Genomic DNA, 13,203 nt, shown 5'->3' on the forward strand with positions numbered 1-13,203 from the left:
CAACTTTGGCATCTACTCTCCCTCAGGAGCACCCCAGTTTCCTTTCAAGATGCCAACACTCATGCTGTGCACTGTCTAGGCAGAAACACAAATCAAAAGAGTGGGCACATAACTCACGGCAGGACAAGTGTCTCTCTTTCCCAGGATTCTGAATGACAAATGGAGAGAAGATTGGAAGAATAAGACTGGAGCACCTTCATCCTAGTGGTGGCCCGTTACATGATGAGGCAAGGAAGTGTGAAACCCCAGAGGAAGCTGTAGCTGCAAGCATACATTGTGCTCCTTAATTTTCTACAGAATTTTCTTTATTTAATTTTTTAAAAGTATAAGGAAAAACTAGGATAGGAAGTAAGTATTCTACTAGCCGTGAGGGAAATGGGAAATGCAGAGCAAATCACAATGAGTTGCCATTTCACAACCACTAGGCTGGCTATAACAAGAAAGAGGGGCAATAACAAGTGTTTGCAAGGATGCGGAGAAACTGGAGCACGCATATGCTGTTGGTAGGAGTATAAAATGGTGCAGCCGTTTTGGAAAGCCATCTGGCAGTTCCTGAAAAATTTAAACAGAGCTCCCATGTGTCCCAGCAATTCCACTCAAAGGTTTTACCCAGGAGAAATGAAAACAAACTTCTGGCAGTGTGTGGTGGCTCACACCTGTAATCCCAGCATTTTGGGGGGCTGAAGTGGGCAGATCACTTGAGGTCAGGAGTTCATGACCAGCCTGGCGAACATGGTGAAACCCCATTTCTACTAAAAATACAAAAAAATTAGCCAGGTGTGGTGGCGTGTGCCTGTAATCCCAGCTACTTGGGAGGCTGAGGCATGACAACTGCTTGAACCCGAGAGGTGGAGGTCACAGTGAGCTGAGATTGCTCCACTGCACTCCAGACTGGGTGACGGAGCAAGACTCTGTTGCAAAAAAAAAAAAAAAAAAAAAAAAAAAGACAACCACACTTCCCCACAAAAACTTACACATGAATGTTCATAGCAGCCTTATTCATAAAGGCCAAAAAATGGAAAAAATCCAAACGTCCATCAACTGATGAATGACTTAACAAAAAGTTGTATATCCACACAATGGAAAATTACTCAGCAATAAAAAGGAAAAGAGTACATATATACACCACAACATAAATGAACCTTGGAAACATTATCCTAAGTGAAATAAGCTAAACCAAAAGACCACATGTTCTATGATTCTTTATATGAAATGCCCAGAATTGCAAAATCTATACAGACAGAAAGTAGATTTGTGGTCACCTAAGGTTGGGGATATTGTAGAGAAATGGAGAGTGGTTGCTAATGAGTTTGGGGTTTCTGTTTGGAGTAATGAAAATGTTCTGAAATTGATTGTAGTGATGACTGTGAATACATTAAAAATCACTGAACTGTACACATGCGTGAATTTTGTAGTATATAAATTATATCTAAACAGATATAGATAGGTGTACGTGTAAATATTCTACAGAGACAAAAGTGAAGGCAAAAAATTAGTGTGACAACTAGGAATGAAAGGATAACCTCAGATTTTGTCTCCAACTGCTTGATAGACTGATTTTAATTATAAGTTGGACAGTCACCAATTATTTAAAAATCAGCAGATTAGACGACTGTCCAAGACAAAGGTCTATATTGCACGAGCAACGATGTGTCTTGTGTTTGGCACCATAGGACTCAAACCAACACTGCAATCATTTATTTGCTTACTTGAAAGAGGATCATAAGCCACGGAGGGCCAACACCACCAAGCCAAAGCCCTTTTTTGTGATCCAGCTGACCTTTTTACAGATGAGACTGACTTCTCCTGCGACTGCTGTGTCCAGGTGTTCCCCTAAGAGCTCTCAAATAACAGGTCTTAGCTTCATGGCCACTCTAAAACTGGTCCTATTATACAGCAGAGTGGTCTATCTGAAATAAGAATATCTGAAAATATTCAGGAAAGAAAGTGGCACTGTGAGAGGATCAAACAGGCAGGAAGGATAGGGTCTTGCTTTCATTTTGAAGCAAGATCTGTTGTCCTATGTCAAAACTCTAGTATTTTTGTCATCATGAAATCAGAATGTTCCTGCTCTCTAGCCCTTCTTAAACAGGGTCAACTGGTGTTTCTGTTCCAGTCGTCCACGTACAAGTTTCCAAATTCAGAACTACACAACTAATCTTCTTCCTTGACACTTTGAGCCTAACCCAATACCTAATAGCACGCCTATTTTCTCTCCCTACAGAACCAATTATACAGAAGGCAATTAAACCTGTCACTTCAAAACTGTCAAATATGAACGAATGGTTTGTCCTCAAAATGAAAATAGTGAATCATTCCACGTGGAAAAGAATTGCTTCATATCATTTGAAGAACTTCAAAATAAAATATCTCTAGTGAGGCCCTACACACCTATTAAGCTAGCAGAAATAGGCTGGAATGATAAAATTTCATGTTGGTCAAGCTGTGGGAAAACCAGCATGCCTCACGCCCCTGGTGGGGTTGTATATTGGCTCTGTGTGTCTGGAAAGTAATACTGTAATATGCAACCAGAACTATGAAACTGCTGTTACTCTTTTATCTAACTATCTCTCTTTGGGAAATATACACCATGGAATTCATACAAACAAAAATATAATTTTGAGCAGAAATGAACATAAGAATTCTGTATATGATAGCATGATAGCAAATAATTGGAAATAACCAAAGCATCCCACATTGGAAAGAACACTGAACAAATAATAGTATAAAATATATGGGATATCATTTTTCCATTTAAAATGACAAAAATATAAATTAGGTTGACCCATGGAAACCTGCATATAAAGTAAGCTACAGTGAAAAATAGTATGAGCAACTAAATACAAACAGACAACAATATAACAAAATACGTGGAAATATACTACAAGGATCAGAAATCCTTTCCATAGTCAGAAAGTAGTTTATAACTACCTCATTCAGGTCTGTCTCCTGTGAAGTTATGTAAGTTCACAATTTTAAAAAAATCCATATGGCTGGGCACAGTGGCTCATGCCTGTAATCCCAGCACTTTGGGAGGCCAAAGCAGGTGGATCACTTGAGCTCGGGAGTTTGAGACCAGCCTGGGCGACATGGTGAAACCCAGTTTCTACAAAAAATACAAAAATTAGCCAGGTATGGTGGTGTGTGCCTGTAGTCCCAGCTACTCAGGGGGCTGAGGTGGGAGGATTGCTTGAGCCTGGGAGGTTGAGGCTACAGTGAACTGTGTCCATGCCTGCTGCACTCCAGCTTGGGTGACAAAGTGAGACCCTGTCTCAAAACAAAAACAAAAACAAACAAATTGCATACATATAAAATAGTGTGCAGACAGAGCGTACTACTTGGGATGTTTAAAAGTTATGTAAATGTCAGCTATTAAGTTTCCTAACATGGAACTTCAGTCCCAAAAGAACATATAGCACCCCAATGTCCAAATCAACCTTCTTCATCTCTACCCTGGTCCTAGTGAAGGGGGACATCTGTCTCCACAAAAAGGCACAAAGCCAAAGCAGGTGTTTGCACAGGTTCTGTTTCCATGCAGGTACTGTGTGTGGGTTTTATTTTCCTCTACATTTGATTCTTAGACCAAATTTGACATGTCCAAGATAAGTTTCATGATGTTAGATTTATATCATGATAATATTTCCTTAATGAGCTAAGATACCCTTCTTCTAAGGAACTCAAAATAGTTTATAAATATTATCTTCTTTATTTTCCCGGAAGGGAGCCTTGGGATTTATTTAAAATGTCAATACCCATTGTGACTAAGGAGTCAGAATGGTGGTGATGGATTGGTGGTAAGGAGTGGGTAGAGAAGCTCTATGTTTTTTTCAGATCAGCAGATAATTATGATATACAATTGGGGCTGCAAACCACAACTAATCATAGCGTAGAGCTTGCAAAGTGTGGCTGCTGGATCATTTGCATTAAGTCATCAGCTACTTAGATAAAAATTCGAATTCCTGGACCTACCCCAGTCCTGTATTAGCATCTCTTGTGGTATAGCCTGGAAAACTGTATTTTAAGTCAGCAATTCCAGGTGATTTTTATGTTCAATAAAGCATAAGATTCACTGATAGTGCAAGACTGTGAAGGAATGGTTGGTTCATTCATTCATTCATTCATTCCACATTGAGAACACACAAATTGCTGGGCTCTCTGTTGCTGTTCCTGGGAAGCCTGATCCAGCGGGTAGTTGGGAGGAGGGCAGATGAATAATTTAATACTTATAATATAATATGGTAAGTATTCTATTACAGGAATATGCACAGTTCCTTGTTAGCAAAGAGGAAGGCGTTACTAATTCTGTCTAGGAATGTTTAGGGAGCTTTTAAAACAAGATTTCTGAGCCAGATTTTGAGAAAAAAATTAGTAAAAGAAGTTCTAATGGAGAAGACAATGCACTTTAAACTTTTTAACCATTTCATGATGTGTAGACAACAGTTTTTCTCATTCTCACTTTAAGTATTTTAAACATCATGCTGCCTCATTTCTTTATAAAATATGTGTCTAGAAGAATAAAGAAAAAGAATGAAAACTCATTGACAGAGTCCTGAGTTTTGCCATTTGCCATTTGCTTGAGTTTAAGCACATTAGTTGACTAAGGTGGGCCTTAGTTTCATTATATGTAAACCAGAAGGGCTGGGCTGTATAGTCCTGAGCATCTTTCCAGCTCTAACAGGTGAAGATGCACAAGAATCTCCAAGCAGATCAGTCAGCACCACGAGCTACTCCAGCAGCTGTGCTAGGAAACCAAACAGCCCTGGAAGGCTTCTCCCCGGCTTTCGACCCTCAAGGAAAATTCTTTCATTATCTGCTGGTATGGCCGGCAGCCAAAATGGCTGGATGGATTTTAAAACTGATTTAAGGAAAAAAAACTTTGTCTATAAGTATTGAAAGAGGTTTGGGTCTCTTGAGGTTTTCCTGAATCTGACATGTTTTAAACAATAGTGAAAGGGGTGGGGTAAAGAAAAGCAAATATATAATTTACTCTTGGTAACAAACGACTGTAAAACACTCCACGAATACAGTGTAAAGTACAAAGCTAGTAATAAGTACTAATTACAGACATTTGTGGTGTACATGTGGCTGCAACCACAACATACAGTATAATTAAACCTTGCAAAATAGCCATTGTTTCAGGACTAGAAATGATTTACATCAAATAAGCAGTGAAAGGTTGTTACACACCCCTCTCCCCAAACTTCCTAAGTCACAAGGTTAGGGCAGGGTAGTATTTTTTTAAAATCAAGGTTCAGGCCGGGCACGGTGGCTCAAGCCTGTAATCCCAGCACTTTGGGAGGCCAAGGTGGGGGGATCACCTGAGGTCAGGAGTTCAAGACCAGCCTGGCCAACATGGTGAGACCCCCGTCTCTACTAAAAATACAAAAATTAGCCTGGCTTGGTGGCAGGTGCCTGTAATCCCAGCTACTCGGGAGGCTGAGGCAGGAGAATCACTTGAACCTGGGAGGTGGAGGTTGCAGTGAGCTGAGATCATGCCATTGCACTCCAGCCTGGGGGACAAGAGCGAGACTTTGTCTCAAAATAAATAAATAAATAAAAATCAAGGTTTAAAAATTTGTTGCATGTAGAAAAACTGACTTTGAATGATGTAGCTATCAAAGGGTTAGATCATTGTGCATGGCATGGATAAGGTCTGAAAACACACATCTATCTCAAGAGTGAGTAGTTCCTGGAGTTGACCACATAAAAGAAATCTAAGGCTTTTTCTGAGATGCATTCTTGGATGCTTTTAGTAAAGTGCACTTTTAAAAGTGTACAAAATGAATTTCTGTAGCAAACTTTATATATCTATATATCTACACATATATCTATAGATCTCTATCCATAACTGTATCTCCATACACTCATATACATATATGCATACATATTTTCAGCCATAAAGTCTAGAATAAATTCCTTGTAAGTTCTTCAGCCTGTGGCCTCACAATGGATTATTTCAGGTTTTATTGTTTCTCATATTCTCTATCTCTTCTCATAAACAGACAAGCCATAACTGTACAACTTCCATAAAACGGATTCAACAGGTGGAAACATGACTACAAAGAAAAGTTTGCCCCTTATTAGGAAGGCATGGAACTTATGTTTCTTCCTCACAGGGGAGTCCCAAATCCCTTTCACTTAGAAAATTCCTCTGAAGACAGTAGAATGTTTATTAGATGACTTAAGTGTTTGAGGGTTCCAGCAGCAAGACTAGAGAAGGATTTCTCACTGTCTTCAGAGATATCTCCTCTCCCCAGCTTTTATATATCATCATATAAGTTTCCTTCTTGATATAATCACCATCTGCTGATGAAGCAGCATAATCACCTAAAAGAACACCTGTAACCATTTAGTGTCTTGTGTTTAAAGAAAAGAGAGTCTTTCCAGAAAAGTGTGTTGAGTCATAAAGTAACAGATGTAACCTTTGTAAGCTGGATCCCAAAGGAGGAGGAGAGATGAAACTGGAGCAGAAGCAATATTTAAAGAAATACTGGCTGGCAAAAATACCAGAACTTCATAAAGTTCTATAAATGCCCATCAGAATCAATACAGAGGAAATCAAACCTAGACACATCATAGTAGAACTACTGAAAGTCAAAGAGAAAAATCTTTAAAACATCCAGGGAAAAGAAACATTACCTTCAAAGTGTAATAATGCAACCAACAATTAACTTCTCAATTGAAAAAGTGAAATCCACAAACCAATGCAATGACATCTTCAAAGTGCTGAAATAAAATAACTAACAATCTAGAATTTTCTACCTAGTGAAAATATTCTTCATAAGTAATGAAGGAAAAAAGATTTTACCAGATAAACAAAAATGGAGAGAATTTATTACCAGCAGAGCCATACTAAAATAAATAGTAAAGAGAGTTTTTGAGGCAGAAGAAAAGCAATCCCAAAGGGAAACACAGAAGTGCTGAAAGCATTGAAATACACCAAAAGGGTAAACATAAGTAAATCTAAATGACAGTGACTGTACAATATAAATATAATAATGATAATAATGTGAAGTTTAAAATATACATAGAATTAAAACATCAATGATACACAAAAGGTATGAGGGGTAAACGGATTTCATGTGTTTTAAAGCCCATATTATATCATCTGGGAAATGGTAAAAGTACTAATTAATACTAGGATTCTAATAAGTCAAACATGTATTGTTGTAATGACTATAGCAACAAGAAACAAGTGGGCAAAACGGAAAAAAAACCTACAGTAGGATTGAACATTTATACCCAAATATATCAGGTTTTTTTTTTTTTTTCTTTTGAGATGGAATCTCCCTCTGTCACCCAGGTTGAAGTGCAGTGGTGCAATCCCAGCTCACTGCAACCTCTGCCTCCCCAGTTTAAGCAATTCTCCAGCCTCAGCCTCTTGAGTAGCTGAGACTACAGGCACCTGCCACCACGCCCGGCTCATTTTTGTATTCTTGGTAAAGACGGGGTTTCACCATGTTGGCTAGGCTGGTCTTCAACTCCTGACCTCAAGTGATCCACCCGCCTCGGCCTCCCAAAGTGCTGGGATTACAGGCGTGAGCCACCACGCCCTGCCTATATCAGTTATTAAATGTAAACAGATTAAATTCTCTAATTAAAAGACAAAGGTCATCAGACTACATTTTAAAAAATTGTTACTTATAAGAAGCACATTTTACTTTTAGAAACAGATTGAGTATAATTAGCTGGCAATAAACTGCACATATTTAAAGTATACAATTAGATAAGCTTTGACATATGTATAGACCCATGAAACCATTACTACAATAAAAAAGTTTCTTCATGCCCCTTCTTAATTTTTACCCTCCTTCTCCTGGTAACTACTAATTTGCTTTCTGTCACTGTAGATCCTTTGCATTTTCTAGAATTTTATATAAATAGAATCATACAATATATCTTTTTTTTGGTCTGGCTTCTTCCATTCAACAGAATTATTTTGCAATCCATCTATATTGCACTGTGTATTAGTAGTTTACTCCCTTTTATTATAGAGGAGTATTCCTTTGTATGGATATAACATGGTTTTTTTTAAATCCATTCATCTGTCTATGGACATTTGAGTTGTTTTCAGTTTTTACCTATTACAAATAAAGTTGCTGTAAACATTTGTGTTCAAATCTTTATATGGATACAGTCTTTCATTCCTCTTGGGTAAATGACCAGTTAAAGTGTTTTACAACGTGGTTGTATACTCCCATAATCAGTGTTCCAGTTTTTCCATATGTTCAACAATACTTGGTGTTGTTAGTATTTTTAATTTTAGCCATTATACTAGACATGTTGTATGTGGTGGTATCTCATTGTGTTTTTAATTTGCATTTCCCTAATGACTAATGATGCTAAGCAAGTTTTCATGAAGAGACACACTTTATTTATTTATATTTAACTTTTATTTTAGGTTTAGGGTTACATATACATGTTTGTAACATAGGTAAATCGCGGTGTCTTTCTTTCTTTCTTTCTTTCTTTCTCCTTCTTTCTTTTGACACATTTTAAATATAAGGACATAAAAGGACTGAAAGTGAAAGAATTTAAAAAGTTATGAAACCTAGCCAAAAGAAAGCTGAGGTAGCTATAGTACTATCAGACAAAATGGACTTTAAGAAGCATTACCGAAGAGAGAGACATTTCCTAAATAATCAAAGGGCAATCCACCAGGAAGACACAACAATTCTAAATATGTATGTACCAAGTAATATAGGCTCAAAATATATAAAGCAAGAACTGCAAAAGTAGAGGAAAAATATTACATCCACAACTATAGTAAAAGTTTCAAACATACTTCTGTTCTATCATGCAGATTAAAAAAACCCAGAGATACACAGAGCTTGAACATGATAAACAGACTTGTGCTAATTGACATATACAGAAAACACTATGCCTAACTTCAGAGTACACATTCTTCTTGCACACATTAAACATTTACATATTGACCATATCCCCGACCATAAAACAAATCTTAACAAATTGCAAAGGTCCAGAAATCATATAGAGTAGCTAGTATGATGCCATGTAGAACTAAACTAGAAACCAACAAAAACATACTAGCTCTAAAACATCTAAATATTTGTTTTTGCAAATGACATAATTTTAAGCATATCTTTCTTTCCATTTATGTGCCTGGGCTAAGTAAGTGGATTTTAAAAAATTATATGAAAACCAAAAAGAAAATAGCCAGAGAAGAAAACTACATGTAATATTTAGACCTAGTTATATAAGCTATTCTATTTTTATTTTGAGCATGTAAGATATTTTGCAATTTTAAATATAAAAAGTATAAAAAAGCATATTGTACAATGTCTCCCTCCTACTCCTGTCTGCCAGGTACCCAGTTCCCTCTGCAGAGACAATCTAGGTAATAATTTCTTTTTTTTTTTTTTTGAGACGGAGTCTTGCTCTGTCGCCCAGGCTGGAGTGCAGTGGCACGATCTCCGCTCACTACAAGCTCTGCCTCCCGGGGTAATAATTTCTTGTGTTTCCTTCTGTGCATATAGAGTTTATAAGCAAATACATGTATACATTCTTTCCCACATTTTTATTTACACAAATGGGAATACAGTACTTGAGAGTCATCTATGTTGTAGTGTTCACCCACTGTTCATTCCTTTTTATTATGGAGGAGTATTCCACTGTATGAATACCACAATTTGTTTATCTGTTTGCTGGTGATCTTCATTTTGCTTTATTCACTTAATAGATAAATACATAATAATTCCCTCATTCTTTTTTTCCAGCTGCATATGTATTCTACTATATAACTGGGCAATAATTTCTTAACTAGTCTCTTTCATTCATTTCTGTTGTTTCTAGTTTTCTGCCAGCACAAAAAAATTCAGAAAACTGTACATGTGAACTCATACATGTATAAATATATCTGTGGAATAAAGTCCTAGAATTGGAATTGCTGGGTGAAAGTGTTTGTGTATTAGTCCTTCAGAGTATTTTACCAATTAACACTCTAAGCAGCGATATAAAGAAAGTGCACAAAATACTTTCAACAATTTTAAGGAGTTACTGAATTTACTGGCTATTCTGCCCATTGTTATCTGTAACTATCCTGAAGAACCAAGAATCCATTTATTTGATAAGCAAAACCAACATTTGCATTGAGGGGCTCTTTTCTTAACTTTATGGGCAGGAAGTTGCTATCTAGTAAAGTTAATCCCTTTGTTTACAGGGTAACTGTAAGACTCAAGACAGTATGGTTACCTTCTGGTGAGCTGAAAATTTCATTTGGGTATACTAAGTTTGAGGTTCTCATGAGGACTCCAAGTGGATGTCAAGTTGGCAGTTGGATAAACAGGTCTGGAACAGAAACAAAGTCCCAGTTGCAGATGTGAAGTTGGCCAGGCTTGAGAGGGCAGGGTTGAGAGGTCCACACCTCCCCACCCATGGTTTCTTGCCCATGTCCCTAGCAACCCATATCTAGTTTACCAAAATGGCTATATGTGGTGCCCACAATGGTGTGGTTGTAATCTGTGGTCTGGGAACAAAGCCACATAGCCTGGCTAAACAACTAAACCAATCTCTCTCACTCTGAGCACCAGTGGTCATTCCTTTGTTTTGGCTTTCACACATCTTTGATGAGTCTAATCTTTGAGGAAAACACAGATAACAAAAGCTCTCAACAAGCTGGTCAGAGAAGATCTTGAAAGCAGCTCCTGGGACCACCAAACAATTTGTGGAATGAAATTTTGCCAAATGCCTAGACTAAAAATAGGTATACTTATGGCCATTAAGAAGAACTTACTGATTATTAGGATTGTAGAAGGTCGACTCATTTTTTGTGTGTGAAAACACAAAATGATGCCACTATTTACTGAGTGCTTACATGACACAGGGCTCTGTGCTGAGCACTTGATAAGCACTTCAGTGAATCCACACAGCAATGCTATGAACCAGGTTTATCATCCCTATTTAACAAATGCAAAACCCAGGGCTGGAAATGTCTGGAGGATTCGAACCCAAGACTATCTGACTCCAAAGAACATTCTGTTAGTTACTATGCTTAGTATATGAGTATAAGCTTAAAAATGCATTTAAATCTAAGTACATTATTTGAAAACCTTCCATGTTTTTAAATAGTGTACTTAAAAACTAGAAGGAAATATTACTATTCACAGTTATGTTAGAGAGGTAGGAAAATAGAATTTTTTTTCTTTTTTGAGACAGGGTCTTGCTCTGTCACCCAGGCTGAGTGCAGCGGCACGATCACAGCTGACTGCAGCCTCAAACTCCAGGACTTACGAGATCCTCCTACCTCAGTCCCCTGAGAGTAGCCAGGACTACAGGCATGTACCACCATACCTAATTTTTAATTTTATGTCGAGATGGGTCATGCTATGTTGCCCAAGCTGGTCTCAAATTCCTGGATGCAGGTGATCCTCCTGCCTCAGCCTCCCAAATTGCTGGGATTATAGGCATGAACCACCACACTCAACCTAGAGTTGTTTTTTTTTTCTTTATCTAAAATGTTTGTGCTGTGGTTACCATAGATTTATGACAGAAATTGTAAACACACACACAGCTTTTTAAACTATTATGGAAGTATCTTAAGAGTCTCTTCAGGGCCAGATATGGTGGCTCACGCCCGTAATCCCAACACTTTGGGAGGCCAAGGCGGGCAGATCACCTGAGGTCAGGAGTTCGAGACCAGCCTGGCCAACGTGGTGAAACCCCCATCTCTACTAAAAATACAAAAATTATCCGGGCATGGTGGCACATGTCTGTAATCCCAGATACTCGGGAGGCTGAGGCAGGAGAATTGCTTGAACCCGGGAGGCAGAGGTTGCAGTATGCCGAGATTGTGACACTGTACCCCAGCCTGGGCAACAGAGCAAGACTCCATCTCAAAAAAAAAAAAAAAAAGAGTCTCTTCAGGCTCCTTTCATCATTACCACGTTGTTTCTAAGTCTCCTGGAATTTCGAAATAAACCTGTATTCTCAGCATACTTTGAGCTCTTGCACCCACTTCCTCTTCTACCTGGATTCAGTTAAACTCAACACACATTGTTGGATGCTGTTGATTAAAAACACCTCATTTCTCCACTCTGATTTGTGATTTAACTAAGTTATTTGTCCCAGCATAGCCAGCTCCTTGGCCAATTTAGAGGCCACATGCTGTGTATTCATGAAAGGGCCTATAATGGTGCTATTTATTTTCAGATGTGCTGGCCAAGGCAGTGAATTAGCAGCATGTCTGTGTGACTTAGTGAGGTGACTTCAGTAAAGACATGGAGAGCCTTCCAGCCTCTGCTATTCACGCTGATTGCAGTTGTGAAATACACATGCCTTTGCTATAAGGGGAAATGGAGCAGTTCTAACTTCCTCCTTTTTTGTGAGTTTGCTTTGTTAAACTATGGAACTTATGGAGGTGGCTGAGAGAGAAAGTTTGTTTGCCCTTGAACACTGCTTCAACCTGTGGGGGACAACTGAACTAAGCTAAGGACCATCAGGTAGTTGTTGTTGTATCTTCATGCACACCCTCTATTGCAGTGGTTCTCAAAATGTGGTCCTGGGACCAGCAACATCAACATCCCCTGGCCAAGCTAGAAATGCAGACTATCAGGCCTCCGCCAGACCTACTGAATCCTAAACTCTAGGGATGGGCCCAGCTATCTGTGTTTTAACAAGCCCTCCTGGCTGGGTGTGGTGGCTCACGCCTGTAATCCCAGAACTTTAGGAGGCCGAGGTGGGCAGATCATGAGGTCAAGGGATCAAGACCATCCTGGCCAACATGGTGAAACCCTGTCTCTACGAAAAATACAAAAATTAGCTGGGCTGGTGGCACATGCCTGTAATCCCAGCTACTCAGGAGGCTGAGGCAGGAGAATCGCTTGAACCTGGAAGGCTGAGGGTGCAGTGAGCCGAGATCGCGCCACTGCACTCCAGCCTGTCGACAGAGTGAGACTCTGTCTCAAAAAAACAAAACCAAAAACAAACAAACAACAACAACAAACAAAAAAGAAGCCCTCCAGATGATTCTGTTGCAGGCTTACATTTGAGAACCACTGGTCTATTGCTGGCAGACAAATTCCAGCTCTACCTGCCAGCCTTCTCTTGCCCTTTCACCATTCTCCCTCAGTGACATAGGACTGTAATCACCCTTCCTCAGTCTAACTAACGCTGACTATCTAGTTAATTTGAAAATCAAGATTCTAACAGACATCCATTTAATGATACCTGCTTGCTATGTAGCCA

General features: G+C 38.7%; 1 protein-coding gene across 13 annotated transcripts in view; it reads right to left on the minus strand.

Moving 5' to 3' along the window:
* Nucleotides 1-13,203, minus strand: part of DOCK8 (dedicator of cytokinesis 8) — a 252,223-nt gene that overhangs the window by 196,160 nt on the left and 42,860 nt on the right. The window lies entirely within an intron of this gene.

The sequence above is a fragment of the Pan troglodytes genome, chromosome 11 (genome assembly GCF_028858775.2).
Source record: "Pan troglodytes isolate AG18354 chromosome 11, NHGRI_mPanTro3-v2.0_pri, whole genome shotgun sequence".
In the NCBI taxonomy this organism is placed as follows: Eukaryota; Metazoa; Chordata; class Mammalia; order Primates; family Hominidae; genus Pan; species Pan troglodytes.